The sequence below is a fragment of the Eubalaena glacialis genome, chromosome 2, assembly GCF_028564815.1.
Source record: "Eubalaena glacialis isolate mEubGla1 chromosome 2, mEubGla1.1.hap2.+ XY, whole genome shotgun sequence".
In the NCBI taxonomy this organism is placed as follows: domain Eukaryota; kingdom Metazoa; phylum Chordata; class Mammalia; order Artiodactyla; family Balaenidae; genus Eubalaena; species Eubalaena glacialis.
This window is the reverse complement of record NC_083717.1, coordinates 24,892,827-24,911,197: the sequence shown is the minus strand read 5'-3', so window position 1 is coordinate 24,911,197 and position 18,371 is coordinate 24,892,827. Positions and strand designations below refer to the sequence as shown.

General features: G+C 40.8%; 1 pseudogene; it reads left to right on the top strand.

Moving 5' to 3' along the window:
* Window positions 1-12,579: 12,579 nt before the first annotated feature.
* Window positions 12,580-13,888, top strand: LOC133084575 (solute carrier family 25 member 36-like; annotated as a pseudogene).
* Window positions 13,889-18,371: the final 4,483 nt, after the last annotated feature.

The following is an 18,371-nucleotide window of genomic DNA, read 5'->3' as shown; positions in this document are numbered from 1 at the left end:
ACCTGATCTGTGTAAAGCACTCAGAGCAGTGCCTGACACACAGTAAGCACCTCTACAGTGTTAGCTGTTGTTTGGTCACCATGGTCATTGCTGCGACCTTCTTATTCCCCACCCCTCCAGACCTTGTGTCTGCAGAGAGCTTGTGAGGGCAGCAGCCAGAGGTCCCTAGACTATAGGCTTTCATCAAAAATAAAATTTTAAATCTGGAATATTATTGTAGGATTGACTACTCTATACTTTGGTCAAGTAAATACATTAAAAACAAAGTAGAGAACAAACTTATGGATACCAAGGGGGGAAGGGGGTGGGATGAATTGGGAGGTTGGGATTGACATATATACATTACTATGTATAAAATAGATAACTAATGAGAACCTACTGTACAGGGAACTCAGTGCTCTGTGGTGACCTAAATGGGAAGGAAATCTAAAAAAGAGGGGATATATGTATACGTATAACAGATTCACTTTGCTGTACAGCAGAAACCATCACAACATTGTAAAGCAACTATACTCAAATAAAATTTTTTTAAATAAAATAAAATAAAAAACAAAACCCCATCATTGAATAGGACAGAAGAGCATAATCTGGGAATAAAGAGCAATTCCTTAAATTGAATGAATTTAGCCTGATGAAAAACTCGTATTTTTCACTTCTCATTTTGCTACTGACCAGTGAAAATTTGTCGTGAGCTGCCAGTGACTCACGGCCCCAGACTTAGGACCAACTATGCTATAGGCTAGAATCTCACACAAACAGGCTCTGAGATGATGCAAAAATGTAGATTCTAAAACATGCACAGATGAAGCCCAATTTTGCCTATTTGTATTTCTTCCTGAAAATCATTTTATATCATGAAGGAATTTATATTCTAGGTGATCAAAGGGTCATTAACCTCAGAATTTTTTACTATTTGATATAATTGAGAAAATAGACCCAAAGTAATTCAGAAAGGTGAGAAAAGTTAAGAACTAGGAGTTAACCAGTAGCACGTTATCTAAACAATCTCCAGTTTTCATTTTTCCCTTAACTGCTTATTTGGATTGTTTTGTTGTTGTTTTTCTTAAGAGAGTACAGTTTTATAGGGCTTCAGAGGGACATTCTTGGACCATTTCATCAATGTAGCTGCTAGTCTTTCTGCCCTATTTAAGGCATGTGCAGCCAGTGAGTTAACTACTGGCAAACCAAGCCATTATGACTAAGGCGAAGAAAAATATGCACGGGGCAAAAAACCAAAGAGAATGGAAGGAAATAGACCAAAATGGGGGGGTGGTTAGGAGGGATTTTTCTTTTTCCTCTCTTTTTTTTTAACTTCAAAACACATTGATTTAGCTGGACACTGATCACATAGCTATTCCAAAATGGCTTTGGAATGCTCCTTGCTTTACCCCCCTCAGATCTCTCCCGTGGAAATCACTGCTTTCCACAATTATCTGTAACCCCTGTATTGTCAGAAACATTGTCATTTCTGAAAATGAGCCTACATTTACCTTGGTTGAGTCTGAAACATTTCTGGATTGGACCCTTATCAACGTTGTCACCAGTATACCTCATCTCCTTCAAGGAAATTGTCAGGCTGAAAGGGTGGAGTTGGTCACCAGGGAGCCCTAGAGTGAAATGTTGGAGGATCTGGCCAAGAAAATGCTAAACTCTCATCACACACTTTGTTGCAAGAAGTCAGCCACATTGAAAAGTTCTGATGACTCACGCTTCACCTCCATCCAGACTTAGAGGAACGCTTTCACGAAAGGCTGGAATGAATTCTGAGTGCTGCTCTGGGTTTTGTTTATGGAAACCAAGGGTTTTTTCCAACAGTCGATGTACTTTTGTAATTGAGCAAGAGCTACATGTGTCCATCATGTTCCCATGTGCAAAGAGGGCCTCTATGCCTTGCCAATAGGCACCTAAAGAAAAGGTACCGCTAGAAACAACTCTTCCAGAACCATCTGACATCTGTTGTTTGGCAACCTCTCCTGAGAATACCATCAAAAGGAAACAAACAAACGAAGAGTTACTTTACTCTGGTCACTGCAACTCCTGAGGTAGAAGTACTTGACACGTGTACACCCACTTGAAAACCCTTCATGTTTTGTGCAATTATAGTTTCCACTTCTTAAGTGGGTTAAGGTGTCCCCAGCTAAGCCATTTCCTCTGACAATATTTTTATGGTTTCACATAACCTTCCACTGTCACAGGTGCGTTGCCGGCATTTCAGCACAGGCATTAGTAAGAATACAACACAGAAAAAGAATTACCAATTTCCCTTCCCACTCCAAGCGTTGGCACCTTGAGAAAAGAACTCATTAGCAAGAAGAGAGGAAAATCCAATTTCCAACTTGCTGTCTCTCTGCTGCAAATGTTGATAGCAATTTCAGTCATTAGTCTCTTTCATAAATGCTGAAATCATTATGGTAACAGAATGGCCAAGGGGCACCCTGATCCCAGGTTCATTCTGAGTCATACAGGGGTGTGACTACTTGCCTTTCAAAATAATTACTGGAGCGGCCACCTCGGCCGTGAGAGAAGATGGTGTCTAATAAACCTGGTCTTTAACCTAAGCCAGGACAGACTCTGGTTTTATTGTTATTTTTTTCTTTTAGAATGAAGCAATATGGTTTTTCCCTGTCTCTGTAACATAAAATCCCCACTGGCCTTTAGAAGAGTTATTTGTTCACCAAGAGAAAGAACAAAGTAGAGGCAAAGAACTTTTGTTTTTTATTTGTGGTTGGCAGTAGTGTCTTTTGAGCAGATTTTGCAGGTATAGGAGCATAAGCTTGTAAGATCAATACAGTGTAGTGGTGAAGACGGGGGTTTTATAGAATCAGTCTGCCCCAGGTTTGAGGGAAGTCTCTATCTCATAATAGCTGCATCTTCCAGGGCGAGTGATTTAACTATTCTGTACCTTCCTTTTCCGAACTGTAAAGTTAGTATGCAGTAGACCCTGATTCATAAAGTTATGCGTAGCTCCTGATGCATGACACTCAATAAATGGTAGCTTTTATTACAGTTATATTTATAATAGCTTCCATTTTTCATGGCGTGACAGCTGCTTCTTGTAGGAATCCATTGCTTCTGTGATCTCTATGGTGGGTCTTCCCAGCCAACACCTCTAGGGGACAGCAAAGTGCAGTGTCTGGTGATGCTCCCTAATGGGAAGTCTAGAAGGTTCTTTGAGAAGTACTTCTGTGGGAAGTCTTCTTGGTGGTGGGGTGGGGGTGGGTTGTTGATTTATTTTGTTTGAGACATCCAGAGAAACAAACCTTTGTGATACGACAAATATCAAATCCTTGAGAAAATAAGTGGCATTTCAACAAGAAGTGTAACATTAACAATAAAAACAATTAGAACTACTGTAACTGAAGACCTTCTCTACAAGAGGGACTTCTCCACCACAGATACTGTACCTAAACCATCACTAAGCCCACAACATTCTTGAGGGTTGATATGCTAGTCCTCATCTTACAAACGTGGAAGCTGAGAGTCACAGAGTTCAACGAATTTTCTTTTATAGGGAAGTGATGGATGCCAACAAGATTTGAATGCAGGTCTGTCTGATTTTAAAGTCCCTGTTCTTTCTGTCCTGCCACATTGGTGGGAGGGTTCATCAGTAGTGTGATGTTAAGTTGCGCTGCAGTAACCACCAGCCCCCAGCTCTCTGTGGACTGTCATCACAAGGGTTTATTTCTCACTCAGGTGACATGTCAGGTGTGGGTTGGCTTTGACTCACTCTTCTGTACATCTTCTTGACTCCAGGACTCAGTTGGAAGAGTAGCTACTGTCTGAGACATGCTGCTCTCATGGCAAAGAGCAAACACCATCAGGGGAACCCTGTGATGGCTCTGAAAGCCTCTGCTCTATCAACCTCACAGTTCAATAGCCAGAGCAAGTCACGTGGCCGACACTGATGTCAGTGGATGAGAGAAATGTCAGGAAGGCCATGTAGGGATGGGCCTGGTAGAGAGGGATGGTAAGTATTTCAGACAAATAGGATAGGGTACCGCAGAGGGTCTTCTGGGAAGAACGATCTGTGTACACGACTCCAGGGTGACGCAGAGTTTTCAGGAACATTGAGTAGTCCAGTCTGCCAGGCCTAACATGTACGTATTGGAGTTAGATAAGGTTTGAAACTTTATGTTGACTTTATGTTGTGAAGAGTTGTGAATGCTCAGCCAAGGACGAGGTGCTCGATTCAATGGGCCGTGAAGAGCAGTCAAGTAGGGGTTCAAGACCAAACGTGAGGTCAAGTACCAACAGCACAGCAAGGGCACCCACTTTGACATACTTCAAGGAACAATGTTTCATTAGAGGAAAGACAAATGTAGGTATTTTTCACAATAGCAATAAAAACAGATGTTTTAACCCATTCACAGGATCCCTATTTGACCCTCCCACATATGTGTAGATTGCCGTGGTAGGTTACATTGTTTTCAATTCTTCGCTTCCTCCCTGTTATAAAATTATATTTTCCATGTGACTCTGCAGCAGCTCCCATGGCGGAAGGTGTGAACTGCTCTCCTGTTTGATGTTGGCCTCGGCTCTGAGACTTGTTTTGACTGATGGAATGTGGACGTAAGTAACTGTGCCATTTCCAAGTAGAGGCCATCAGGAGCCGTGGGTATCCCTCCCGCTTTCTTACAGTCCTGTTGTCCATCCAGAGGAAGGCATGCCCCGAATACCTCCTGCCCCCCAACCATGGCCCCAGTGAGACACGTGGAAAAGATATGAACTCAACATTCAGCCCAGAGCCAAGCCCAGCTGAGATTCACCAAACCATAGCCAATCCACAGACCCTTGAGAAAGAACAATATTTGTTTGGGGTTGTTTGTTACGTAACATTATTTCACCAATAGCTATCTAATAAAGGTCCATTTTACAGATGGAGAAAAGCAAATAGAGAACTGTGTGCCCAAGTAATAGAGCCTGACATCCAAACCCAGGTGTTCTTTCCCCAAGGCTATGTTCTCCTACAGACCATCATAGTCTCCATTAGGTGGATGGGAAGAGATTGAAGATGCAAGGTACTTTATTCATAAAGAATGAGGGGCCCAAAGACTCAAGGGAAGAACAAATGAAGCAGGCCTGGAGAAGAAGGGGGGCAAATCTGGATCATGATGAACAAAAGCCACAAACGTAGCCGTGGAAGCCATAATGATAATAATGGATATGCAGGAGGGAAGCTGTTTCCAATATCTTGGTGCCCTCGATTATCTGTTTACGGAATCATCTAAGTTGTGTCTTCTCTTTAATCCCTGTTGTTCCACTTCCTTAGGAAAACTTGTGCTTGGTCAAGTCACATGTATTCTTTCTTCATTCATTCATTCCTTTAACAAACATTTATTAAGCAACTGTATGTACTAGTCACAACTGTCCTCTTATACAAGTTACAGCCTAAGGCAAATAATCAAATTGTTAAATCAACCAAGATATAACTACTAATTAAGCATTTTAAAAGGAAATAACAATGAACAAAGAGAACTTACCACAGAGGAATCTGATCTAGTCTCAGTGGGCTGGAACGTGGCCTTTGAGCTAAAATCGGAAGGCTGCATCAGGACTAACCATGGAAAGAAAGCTGAGGGTAGATGTTCCAGAAAGAGAGACTAGCATGTGCAAAGACCCTGTGGCAGGGGGTTCTATCATTGTCTTCATATACGACTACCATGGGTTTGTAATACACTAGTGCTATCCAAAAATTCTCTTTAAGAGCATATGTGTCATCATTGTCAACACCATCTCCATCAACGCGTTATACTCATCATTTAGAGACTTGAGAATTTTCATTAACTTATAGTCTCTACTTCCAAGGTTCATAAGCAGAGAAACAAATGCATATAAACACACATAATCTTTCTTTAACTAATAATGAAATGACTAAAACTTGCCAGCATAAGTTTGAAGTTAAGACATGTTTACTGTTTTCCCTCAGCTTTGTTGGCCGATGACAGAGCAATTTTAAGGGTTTTGTGCTGTTAGCTGACTATACTCCAGACAGACCACACGGCCCTCTGAAGTTTCCAAATAAACTGGCAGACCCTTCTCTAAATGGGTTTTTCACGTTGACTTCCTTCTTCGGATTTGGAGCAGGAATGGCTTTTCCATGACTTACTTTGGGAGCTGGTTCCAATTAGACTTCCTCAGGGCTACAAATGCTCCCTTCTGTGAAGGGCATCACGCCTAAAACTTCAGTTGGAGGCTGAGGGACTGGAGAAAAATTTTGCTGACTAATAAGTAAAACTCAGATCTGTGTCTGAATAACAGATGGTATTGCCAAAGTCCAAACCTCCTCTCCTTAATCACTCGTCTGTGTATATACAAAAAGTCAGTGGCAGACAGACAAAATTTACAGATGGAGAAACGCAAAGAGAAGGTTCAGTGATGTGTTTGAAGTCCCACACTGAGAGGGGTAATTCTAGAATTGTAATCTAGGAGTCTGAGCATCTAATTTGCTCCTTAATTACTCAAATTCTCTTTAATTTCTGCATCTCTAAAATAAAAGCAGTAACATCAGACCTAATAGTCACATTACAAGAAATAATGATGGGATTCAACAGACACCCCTAGCACAGGGTCTGGTACAGGGTAAGCAGTGCATAAATGTTAAATCTCTTCCATTAGTTATAAAAAAATTTCAACACCACACGTCTTTCTGAACAGGTGTACTCTGAAGTGATGTTGCCTGCTTCAATTACACCAAATTTGACAAAGAAGTCACGTTGCCAGATTTCAAGAAGGAAACATTTTGGAAGAGTCATGGTCAAGACTGCGGAAAGGAAACACGGCATTGTAAATCAACTACACTTCAATAAAATACATTTTTAAAAAAGATTGCATAAAGGAGAAATAAAGTAGAAATGCTGATGTGAGCGCCATATGCTTTCAGAAACCCTTGCCCAGGTGTTGGCGGGATGAATTGATCCAGGTAGAAATTAAGAACACCTTTGAAACGCATTTGATTTTATCACCAAGGCCACCAAACCTAATTAAAGGGGGAACATATACAAATGGGCGATGTTGGGATGAGGGTGTGAATAGTCAAACCTTAGGAAAGGAATTTCCTCTTCTCAATATTTATAAATGGACAGAGTATCGGAGCTGGAACTTACAGAAAATGAGGTCAACGGGTAGACTCCAGAAGTTGCGTGATTTCCTGGAATCTTATGTAAAATATCATATGCCCGTTCATATGTGTGTTTTCTAGGGACATGACCCATATATTTCATCAGATTCTCAGAGGAACAGAAGACACCCCAAAAGTTCAGAGTCACTGATTCAGACTAGTCTTATTCTTTAGCCCTGGCCCTTTCTAATCAATAAGCACATGCCTCACTCTCTTCCTAGTTTCTGATACTGTCTGGAGCCTGCCAGAACTTTTGGGGTCCCACCGTTTGTTCTTCTGGTCTCCCCAGAATGCTCCCATCCTGGGGAATTAAAGGTAGTGGGAAGAAGAAATTAAAATCAAGAAATGTCAACCTGGTGGTCTTTTAATATGAAAAGCTAACTCATATAGATAGTAAGTTTACATATAGATTTCATAGCCCTCCTCTGTGATACCGTAAGAGCTGACCCTTAAAGGAAATGTTGTTATAAGAAATGCATCATCAGAAGTTGTCACGAGGACTAACATGAAATCTCAAAAGAGCTCACAGGTGGAGTTCAGTGGTGGCCCTGCCAGCACTTGCCCTAAGAGATGGAGCAAATCCATCCTTCCCTCTTCCTGCCATGTCCTCACCTGGATAATTAAGTGATGGGCCAAGTGGTCTCAGTGTCCCCTCCATTGGCCACCACGAGTCACAGAGGCTCTAGTCTGCTCTATGCCAGGCAATGAACACACATAATCATATTTCCCCCAATCCTCTCAGACTCTGCAGGACAGCCCTGCTCTTCACCCATCAGCTCTGATTTGTATGAGGTACCACGTCTTAACGGCAGAACTTGGACTAGGACTTGGGTCTTCTGAATCCGCCATAAATATTCTTTCCTCTCTACCCATGGTCTCTAACTTTGAACAAAAAAATGGTTTTGAGCACATACTCTCAAAGTATGTATATATTTTCCTTGTAAATTATAAAGATATGCACATATACAAGTTACCTATAAAATATATGTGTATACATGTAGTACTATCCTCATATATATCATACACATATTACATGTATATTGTCCCATGTAAATACATGTATTGACATGTAAATATCCCATGTATATTATAAAATAGATACAGATACAAATTTGAAAAGGATGAACTGAAATTTAATAATGGATTATTTGTTGAAGGTACAAAATTGTGTTCTTTGTAAGCAATTATTATTGCTATTCTAGGGACCATAATGTAATTGAATGTCATTATTTTTGAAAATTTTGATTAAACCCTCGTGATTGAACAACCTACAGTTTACTGTAATTCAATTTACGAAATTTACAATTTACTAAATTCAGCCTATTCCCCAATGCAGTCTTAATGGCTGTTGTAACCCAGGTGGAGGAAGTCATTTTTTGTGCCCCGAATCTTCTGTTTTCAGTTCCTTCCTTCAAGCATACAAAAATTTGTTGAAATTCAGCTAATACATTTCTCTCTTTGCAAATGTTTTCATTTACTAACCGGAAGGTGCTACATTTTTTTATTTCCAACAAATTGGTTCAAAATGCTCTGAAACTCTTCTGTTTAAACACTGTTTCCAAGTTTTTTAAGTATAAAAATATGAAAGTCTCTGTAAGTGATTCATTTAAACCATTTTCCTCAAAAAAGTCACATAATGATAGTAACATTTCCCAAGACCCATTTTCAAAATGCTTTCTCCATAGCACTAGCTTCTTTCCAAAAGCTCTTTTTTTTTTTTTTAACATCTTTATTGGAATATAATTGCTTTACAATGTTGTGTTAGTTTCTGCTGTATAACAAAGTGAATCAGCTATATGTATACATATATCCCCATATCCCCTCCCTCTTGCGTCTCCCTCCCAACCCCCCATCCCACCCCTCTAGTTGGTCACAAAGCACCGAGCTGATCTCCCTGTGCTATGCAGCTGCTTCCCACTAGCTATCTATTTTACATTTGGTAGTGTATATATGTCCATGCTACTCTCTCACTTCGTCCCAGCTTACCCTTCCCCCTCCCTGTGTCCTCAAGTGCATTCTCTACGTCTGCATCTTTATTCCTGTCCTGCCTCTAGGTTCATCAGAACCTTTTTTTGTTGTTGTTTTTTTAGATTCCATATATATGTGTTAGCATATGGTCTTTGCTTTTCTCTTTCTGACTTACTTCACTCTGTAGGACAGACTCTAGGTCCATCCATCTCACTACAAATAACTCAATTTCATTTCTTTTTATAGCTGAGTAACATTCCATTGTCTATATGTGCCACATCTTCTTTGTCCATTCATTTGTCGATGGACACTTAGGTTGCTTCCATGTCCTGGCTATTGTAAATAGAGCTGCAATGAACATTGTGGTACATGACTCTTTTTGAATTATGGTTTTCTCAGGGTATATGCCCAGTAGTGGGATTGCTGGGTCTTATGGTAGTTCTATTTTTAGTTTTTTAAGGAACCTCCATACTGTTCTCCATAGTGGCTGTATCAATTTACATTCCCACCATCGAAAAGACAACCCTCAGAATGGGAGAAAATATTTGCAAACGAAGCAACTGACAAAGGATTAATCTCCAAAATATACAAGCAGCTCATGCGGCTCAATATCAAAAAAACAAACAACCCAATCCAAAAATGGGCGGAAGACCTAAATAGACATTTCTCCAAAGAAGATGCACAGATTGCCAACAAACACATGAAAGGATGCTCAACATCACTAATCATTAGACAAAAGCCCTTATTTTTTTTCCAATGTTAAGTTGCATTGGCCACAGAAGGATGGATTAAGTGCATCTATTATTGCTAGGTAGCACACTCTGACAGCCACTTTTCATCATAGGAAAGGTCCACAACTCGAAGCTCTTGTCTTTTTGCAAAAGAAAAAAAATGTGCAATTCATCTTTCCATTCCCAACTGTTTTAACTTTGCCACAAAATAAGCAGCAAACCTCTGGGTGGTAGAAAAGATATTCACAGTCACTCCTTATCTTTACAAAGTATGTTAAATATTCTACTACTGTTTTTAAACTTTTTATTTTATACTGGGGTAGAGCCGATTAACAATGTTGTGATAGTTTCAGGTGCACAGCAAAGCGACTCAGCCATACATAAACATGTATCCATTCTGCCCCAAACTCCCCTCCCATCCAGGCTGCCACGTAACATTGAGCAGAGTTCCCTGTGCTACACAGTAGGTCCTTGTTGGTTACCCATCTTAAAAATAGCAGTGTGTACATATTTAAAATGTGTAAATGCATAAAACCACTTTCCCAGGCATGCATTAGCTGATTACTCCTCAACATGCAGAAAGGAAGCAAAACGAAGAATAAGACCCAGCAGAATGCCTGGTCTTAACTCAGAAACCATCAAGCCACATGACCACCTGACTTGCAGATCAAATGTAAATGTGTACATTAAACATTCTCCAAAGATTAATTTCTTTTATATCTTTTTGGTATAAATAGCATTACAATATTTCTTCCCATATGCTAATGACTTGCTTATGCCCTCCCTCCGTATTTGCCCACTGCCCATTGAAAGGCTCCCCCCCACGCCCCCCAGAACTCCAGTCAACACTGATCTCACCCTTTCTCTGGGCATCACATCTGTACTCTAGACATTGTCGTTTGATGATAATATTCTTTCCGTTACACCCCGAGACCTCTCTAGAATCCAAGGATCATTACTCCTCTGTTTAAAATGATAGCCAAGAACAGTCTGTGTAGAAGGGGTCTCACGCTGACTTGCTGCCCCGTCTTCTACCTCCTATGGAATAAACCCTCCACCCCAGGTCCCTTCTGTCGGCTTTTCTTGCCCACACGAAGCCATCACAGATGGTTTTATAGTCCTTTCCCTTGAAGGTATTGTGTGTGTGGTGTTTATTTATAGCTAATCTCCTTTTTAAGTGTGAGTATCTACATTTAAAGTGTGAGTTTCTGCATTTTAGAATAAGAACACCTTATAAATCAAGAAGCAAAAACAGGGTAACAGCTTTTCCGAGAATATCCAATAAACTTTTGAAATCTCTGTCCCATTTTCAAAAGGTCAGAGTGTAATTTAAATGAAGCATGGAAGGGTTGCAATAAAGTAGCAGCTGTGTAGAATGAATACCTTTCTCGGTACCCACCAAAAGGTGATTCATATAACAGCAAAGGTCTCTTGAACTAATGAATAGCTGTTAAAGTTAAAGATCTGTGCAGAGAATAATATGTAGGTGCAGGGCAGAGACTTCTGGAATTATAGCTACACTATAATTGAGTTCCCGGCTGGCAAAAAGACCTTTGAAGACCGATTATCTCTGTTTACCTACAGAACAATAAAAGTTTGTAGAAGCCTATTTCCAATCATTCACTTTTTCCACTGAACTAAAATTCCTCCAGTGCAGCCCAGGATGTGGGGCAGAGAGCTTTTCAGTTCTGCACATGGACTCAGAAACACCAGCTCAGGTCTGACCGGGGGTTTATGTTTTAGGGCTGAAGATCTGATTAGATGGTCAGAAATCCTAACCCTCCCCCCACCCCATCCATTCACTTTATAGTAAAATACAAGCTTTTTTTTTTTTTAAACCCATTTGCTCACCTATAAAAGCCCCTGCTCGTCATTGCTCATTCGTTTCAATATTGACAAATAATCTTCTATGCTTTTTACTGATGGCACCCACTCATTCAATGATTTCCAATCTGTGGTCACATATATGTTCAAATGCATAAACGATGGAACAAAAACGCAGTGTTCTTTACATCGTTCACTTTTTAACTGATTGCCATGAACACAAAGCCCCAGGAAATGGGAATCATGTCCAAATCAAGAGTATTTTGTTTACAGTGGTTTTGAAAATAATTAGAGGGCGTGGTTCCAGTGCCCTAGAGTCTGCACTTCCTGAAAATTCCCTACTAAAGATTTTTCTCAGGGTAAAGATTTATTCGGTGAGCTGAACTATTCATGTCTTTATTTTTTATTTTTTCATTTTTATTGGAGTATAGCTGCTTTACAATGTTGTGTTAGTTTCTACTGTACAGCAAAGTGAAATCAGCTATACGTAGACATATATCCCCTCTTTTTTGGATTTCCTTCCCATTTAGGTCACCACAGAGCACTGAGTAGAGTTCTCTGTGCTAGTTATCTAATTTATACATAGTATCAATAGTGTATATATGTCAATCCCAATCTCCCAATTCGTCTTAAAGGAACAAAGAATGAACATGTGGTATACTTCATTCAATGCCCACCTCCTTCCTTTATTTCATTAGCAAACAGATTGCATGCAAGTATATCTAGGGCAGAAACCTCACTTCCTCACTCTAAAAACTTGGAGTTTTTAAATCTCACTCTAAAACTTAGAGTTAAAAGTCGGTAACTTACTATTTATTAACCACCTACACGTTTGCAATATATAATAGATGATTCTTAGAGGGTAAAACACAAACGCTCTATAAAAGTGCCGAAAACACTATTAAGAAGAGACTTCGGCGTTGCCCTCCAGCGCGGGTGATGAAAACCGAGCCAGACTGGGAGGCGGCGCGGCTGCAGCGCCGCGGGGAGGGCGGCTCGGGTCGCCTTCTGCAGCCGCGTCGCCGTCCGTTCCCGTCGCCGGCACGGGGGCGCCGAGCGGCTCCAGTCCTGCGCCGGGGCGGAAGCTGCGGCCGTCGCGGCGGCCGGATGCGCGTCCCGCCTGAGCGCCCGGAGGACACGCGGGTGCGTCTGTTTGCCGCCGGAGGATGTGGTGGAACGGTGGGAGCTATTCTGACATGTCCACTGGAAGCTGTGAAAACACGGCTGCAGTCATCTTCTGGGACACTTTACATCCCTGAAGTTCAGCTGAACACCATGGCTAGAGCCAGTGTCGATCGACTAGTGTCTCCCGGACCTCTCCGTCGTCTAAAGGTGATCTTGGAAAAAGAAGGGCCTCCTTCTCTGTTTAGAGGATTAGGCCGCAATTTACTGGGGGTGGCCCCTTCCAGAGCAATATACTTTGCTGCTTATTCCAACTGCACGGAAAAGTTGAATGGTTTATTTGATCCTGATTCTACCCAGGTGCACGATTTCAGCTGCAATGGCAGGCATTTACTGTACATTTCTCCCGAGAAAAGAGTGAGATCGTGTCATCTCATGCTCCCCACCCGCAGGTCACTTCCTGTAGAAATATGGACTAACTTAAACCTCGTTGTACCGCAATCACAGCGACCAACCCCATTCGGCTGATAAAGACTCGGTGACAGCTTGATGCAAGGAGCCGTGGGGAAAAGCGAATGGGCGCTTTTGAGTGTGTCCGTAAAGTGTATCAGACAGATGGACTTAGAGGATTTTATAGGGGCGTGTCTGCTTCATATGCTGGCATATCAGAGACTGTTATCCATTTTGTTCTTTATGAAAGTATTAAGTAAAATCTCCTGGAATGTAAGATTGCTTCTATGATGGAAAATGAAGAAGAGTCTATAAAAGAAGCATCCGATTTTGTGGGAATGATGCTAGCTGCTGCCACCTCAAAAATGTGTGCCACAACTATAGCACATCCACCTGAAGTTGTAAGAACAAGACTGCGTGAAGAGGGAACAAAATTAGATCCTTTTTTCAGACACTGTCTTTGCTTTTTCTAGAAGAAGGCTATGGGTCTCTTTACCGTGGTCTGACAACTCATCTGGTGAGACAGATTCCAAACACAGCCATTATTATGGCCACCTATGAATTAGGATATCACCTACGGATATCACCACCAGGCTGCTGCTATAAAGGGGGAAGACCAAAAGATACAGTGGACCATGGAGTACCGAAGCCAGCTTGGTGGACAGAAGGAAAATAGTGTGGGAACACGGAACTATACCTAAGTGGAAGTTTGGTTGTAGGAATTAAAGTAATCATAACCACATTACTTAGTCTTTTAGTAATGTGAAAAAAACCCTTGGCTGCCTCCAAGAAAAAGCCTTTAGAAGCGCTCCTTCTTCAAAATTGCCATTTTCTCTACCATGTCCACAGGACACAGTTCGCATTTTGTTGATTTATGGCAATCAGAGTATAGTGTTTATTCCATGAGCACTTCTCCAGTCTTCTAGACAAAGCCATCTGTAACTATATACTATACGATAACTATCCAAAGATAGTACTGACAGTCATAAATGTCTAACTTCTGTATAATTCCTATAAAATTAAAAAAATAACAATGATAGTAGTATTTTTACATTTCCTTGAGAGGATCTGGCGCTATATTTTAAAGTTAATCATTTGGCATTAGTAGTCACTGTTTTTGACAACAAATGAAGTAGTGTCTAAACGTGTTTATTTTTAGCTTTAAAATGTTTTGGTTTCCACTGCTCACAGGTGCTTTATGTTTAGCATAATTGAACACTTAAATTGTTTGTTAATGTATCAACTCATATGGTAATAGTCTGGGACGCAATAAACCAGTAAAATGTTGATTCTTGGCTAGTTCAGTGACTTGAGCATGTCCTCTTATCTTTTATAACCTAATGATACATGAATGAATGCAATGTCTTTTCAGTGACTTATAATTATGAACTTGAATTATCCCCTGTCATACCTAGGTATCATTTTCTTAAAGTGGAAAAAATTTACTGCTTCTGAATCTTTCTCTATTTGGTTTCACATTAAGAATTTGAACCTTTGAATTATTTTCAGAAGCTCTGCATACATTGCATTTATTTAGTAGAGAAAATGGTAATTTTCAGCTTTGCCCTTACAAAGTGTTTTTTTTTTTTTTAAGGCGACGTTATAAATATCTGGGGCAGCATAAACATTATGAAGAAGGGCCCTCTGCTATCTGATTGAGCAGGTAATGATCCTAATTAACTTATAGTTTTACAAATGAATAAACTGCTTTGGACGAGGAATTTATTCCATCCTAATTTCTTGAATGGTAAAACATAGAAAGATTCAAGTTAATTCAGATTAAGCGTGTGAACAGGATATAGCTTTTACACTTTGCTGTTGAGTTCAACTGCACCTTTTAATACTTTAAATGTATTATATGTATGGCCCTTATGAAGATATTTGCTGTAATTCTATGAAAAGACTTTCACTTACGGATGTTGCTATACTGGTGTATGAAACTTATACAATTAAACTCCAGTGTGGTACTCAAAAAAAAAAAAAAAAAAAGAAGAGACTTCGTCTTGCAGGATTTTAGAGCTAGGAAGAGAGCATCTAGATTAAACTCTTCATTCTACAGGTGACAGAACTAAAGTCCAGAGAGGTGACGTGTCATTCCCAAGGTCAACCAGTAGTGATGGTACCAAGACAGGGTCCCAATTGGGCTGCACCTGTGTCCTAGTCCCTCACTGCAGTGCTTTCTGATTGGCTAGAAACATATACGTAAGTGATCTTAATTATTTCCCTGAGTCTTTCTATCACAAGTGAATTAACAACAAAAATGATACCAAGGCTTTAGAAAAACGATTTTTTCGAGCCCTCCCAGCCACACACAATAGAAAGCAAATATCATCCGCTGCTATTTATACTCAGGAACTCAATTTTCTATTTCACAATCTCACAGAACAACTTCTGGCTCCTGGCAAGTCTGATGTAAATCCTGGAGCATGTAACTGACACTGTGTGCTAGAGACATCAGAGAACTCGGTGGGATAAAGGACCCCAGCCCACCAAGGGCCACATGACTCACACATTCAATCCGATGAAGAGGCTGGTGACATAGCCCCATCAGTTCTGTTAAATGCATTTCTCCTCCTCTTTCAAAGCCCCACTCACTGCTGGTCCTTCCTTAGCCAAGACTTTTCCAACCACATTATTATTTCCCTATTATCCGTTTCATGTCATACTAATGTAATTAGGGGTGCGGATGCATCTTTCCTAATCACACCCGATTTCTCTTTATTTTATCTTCTGGGAAGAGAGACTATTTCAGGTCACCATCCATCCACGCACTAGACACAGACTTTAAAATGACTTGCTGTTTTCCGACAGGCATATCTCTGGAACACTGGAAAGTTGATATTACACTTGCAGAATGGTGGCCCTTGAAATTAGGTCAATAGTAAAAGAGCTCCTGTGACTAGGAGTTTTGTTTGTCAGTAAATATTTGCTGAGCACCTGCTGTGTGTGCTAAGCTGTGTGGCTACAGAAATCAAGACATCTTTCAAGATCTCTAGAATTCAGTCTCCTTGGGAAGGAAGCTGAATGGAGATTTCAGTGTGACAAGGGAGATAAATGAGGAGCCAAAGAAACAGAGAGGAGGAGTGTCTGGGGCCAGCTGGGCGAGTCAGTGAAATCTTACCTGGGGATGGTGACGTTTGAGCTCTTATCCAATAGCCAGGCAGAGAGAAGACAGTGGCAACAACATCAAACTGGGGAATTATAAGTAGCTCCAATAGTGCCAAAGGATGGCTCAGGAGCTAGGAGTCCCAGCAGATGGGGTGCAGCAGGTAAAAGGGGTTGAAGCACCCCTTCCTCTTCTGTAGTTTCTCTCTCCGCAGAGCTCTTAGCTCCCAAATGCCAAAGATGACCCGATCTGTTTAGTCTGGTTGCCCAAAATACATTTCAGAATTCGTAGACATCTTTAAAATTCAGCTCCCATTCACTTAGGTTTTCCACCACTCCCAAGGACACGGGCAATCAGTGCCTGGTTTTTGGAATACTGCCCTCAGGTTCGCAGCTGCTAAATTCTTAAAGCACAATCAACAGAGCACAGAAGCGAACATGAGAGGCATCCTTTCCCCATTAAATGAAGAACTTTGTGGGGTATTAACCAACTCCTTTTTAATGAAAAGTGATTTCCCACTTCGAAGAAAGGCTTTCCCCTTAGAGAAAAATCTGTATTTCTCAAATTGTTATTTCTTAAAATAGCTAGCAGGCCAGCATTATTTGTGGGATTTTTTCTGTGTTTTGTCTTCGGAACTCTGAACTGTACTTAAAATATAGTATATTTTCAACAGTTAAATGGGAGAGAAGGGGGTATGGGTGGTTCAGAGAATTAAAAGTATATGAACATTTTTCGGAGACTACTGGAATTTTTATGTCCTTGGCCAGAGATTGTCTGAAAGGAGTAGAAAAATCCTGATTTTTTTAAGGAGTAGGTAAAAGTCCTGTAATACCTCTGGAGAGAATACTTCAGTTGTATTCAAAGGGGTCAGGTCTCTTTGTATAGATAATAGAGGCCATACAAAGAATGGATAATATTAACCATAGAAAGAAAGATGAAATATTTAGGTTGGTGTCTCCACAGGACCTACGACAAAGAATAACACCAACTTCATCTTACAAGTCTTTTTTTTGCTATGTAATTATGCCTTTTTTTTTCCTCCTCTGCTGGGTACTGCTCAGTGCCTAACTCTGGCTTAAATTTTAAAGGCAGTAATTAAGCCCTAGAAACTTCTGGTGCCAAAGCTGTTCTGCGGTGCTGTTAGTACAGTAAATCACCAAGCTGCCCCCTTGGGGCTCCTTCCCAGAAGCTGTCAGAGGCAACTCCATGTTTATGGGAGAGTCTCTCGATACTTTATACTCACTGGGATAAAATTAAGTCAAGGAGCATTCAGTTAAAATGACAGGGTAAGTAAATGAGCTGTACCGGGTCCCTCCATTTAATTTGCATCAAAGACTTCAAACTGAGGGAATAAAGATGCTGGAGCCGTGTTCTGGCTGAGTAATTCTGGGCTACAGCAGGTACGAGTTTGCTCATTAGGTCGTGGAAGACTGGAGACGTACCATCTCTTCTGTGGACGCTCAAAAAAAATAACACAGGCGTTTAGGGGCTCTGATACCAACCCCCAAACGGGACAAGAGCTGGTGAAGCACCAATGGGATAATATGCAACTCTCATACCTCGTTGGAGATGCAGAGAAGAAAGAGCACATATGGTTTGTGGCCTCTGGTAGTTTACAGATTAGTGGGGAAAACAATTCAACGAACAAGGGTATAATGAGCAAAAGAGATGCAATAGGAATGATCCTGGATGTTTGGCTATAAGTGGTATTAATTAGAGAAAATTTGAAACTGTGGAATTTTGAGAGCCAGGAGAGACCATAGAAACTGTCTCATCTATAGGTCCAAGCCTTGTCTTAGGGATTCTGCTAAAAGTTTCCCATCATGTCCCCTCTGCAAGGTTGCCAGGAGAGGTTAACCCAGGTGGCAGTAGCAAATTGTCCTCATGTTACACTGAATACGTTTTTGTAATCCATCAGTCCCCATCACCAGCCACAATTCCATCCACATGCACCTCTACATACACCCACATGAGGCCTTCCTCGATGCACTTACCCAGTGTATGAACTACTCCAAGACTGTATACATCACCCTCCGTCGATATTCCTGCTGAC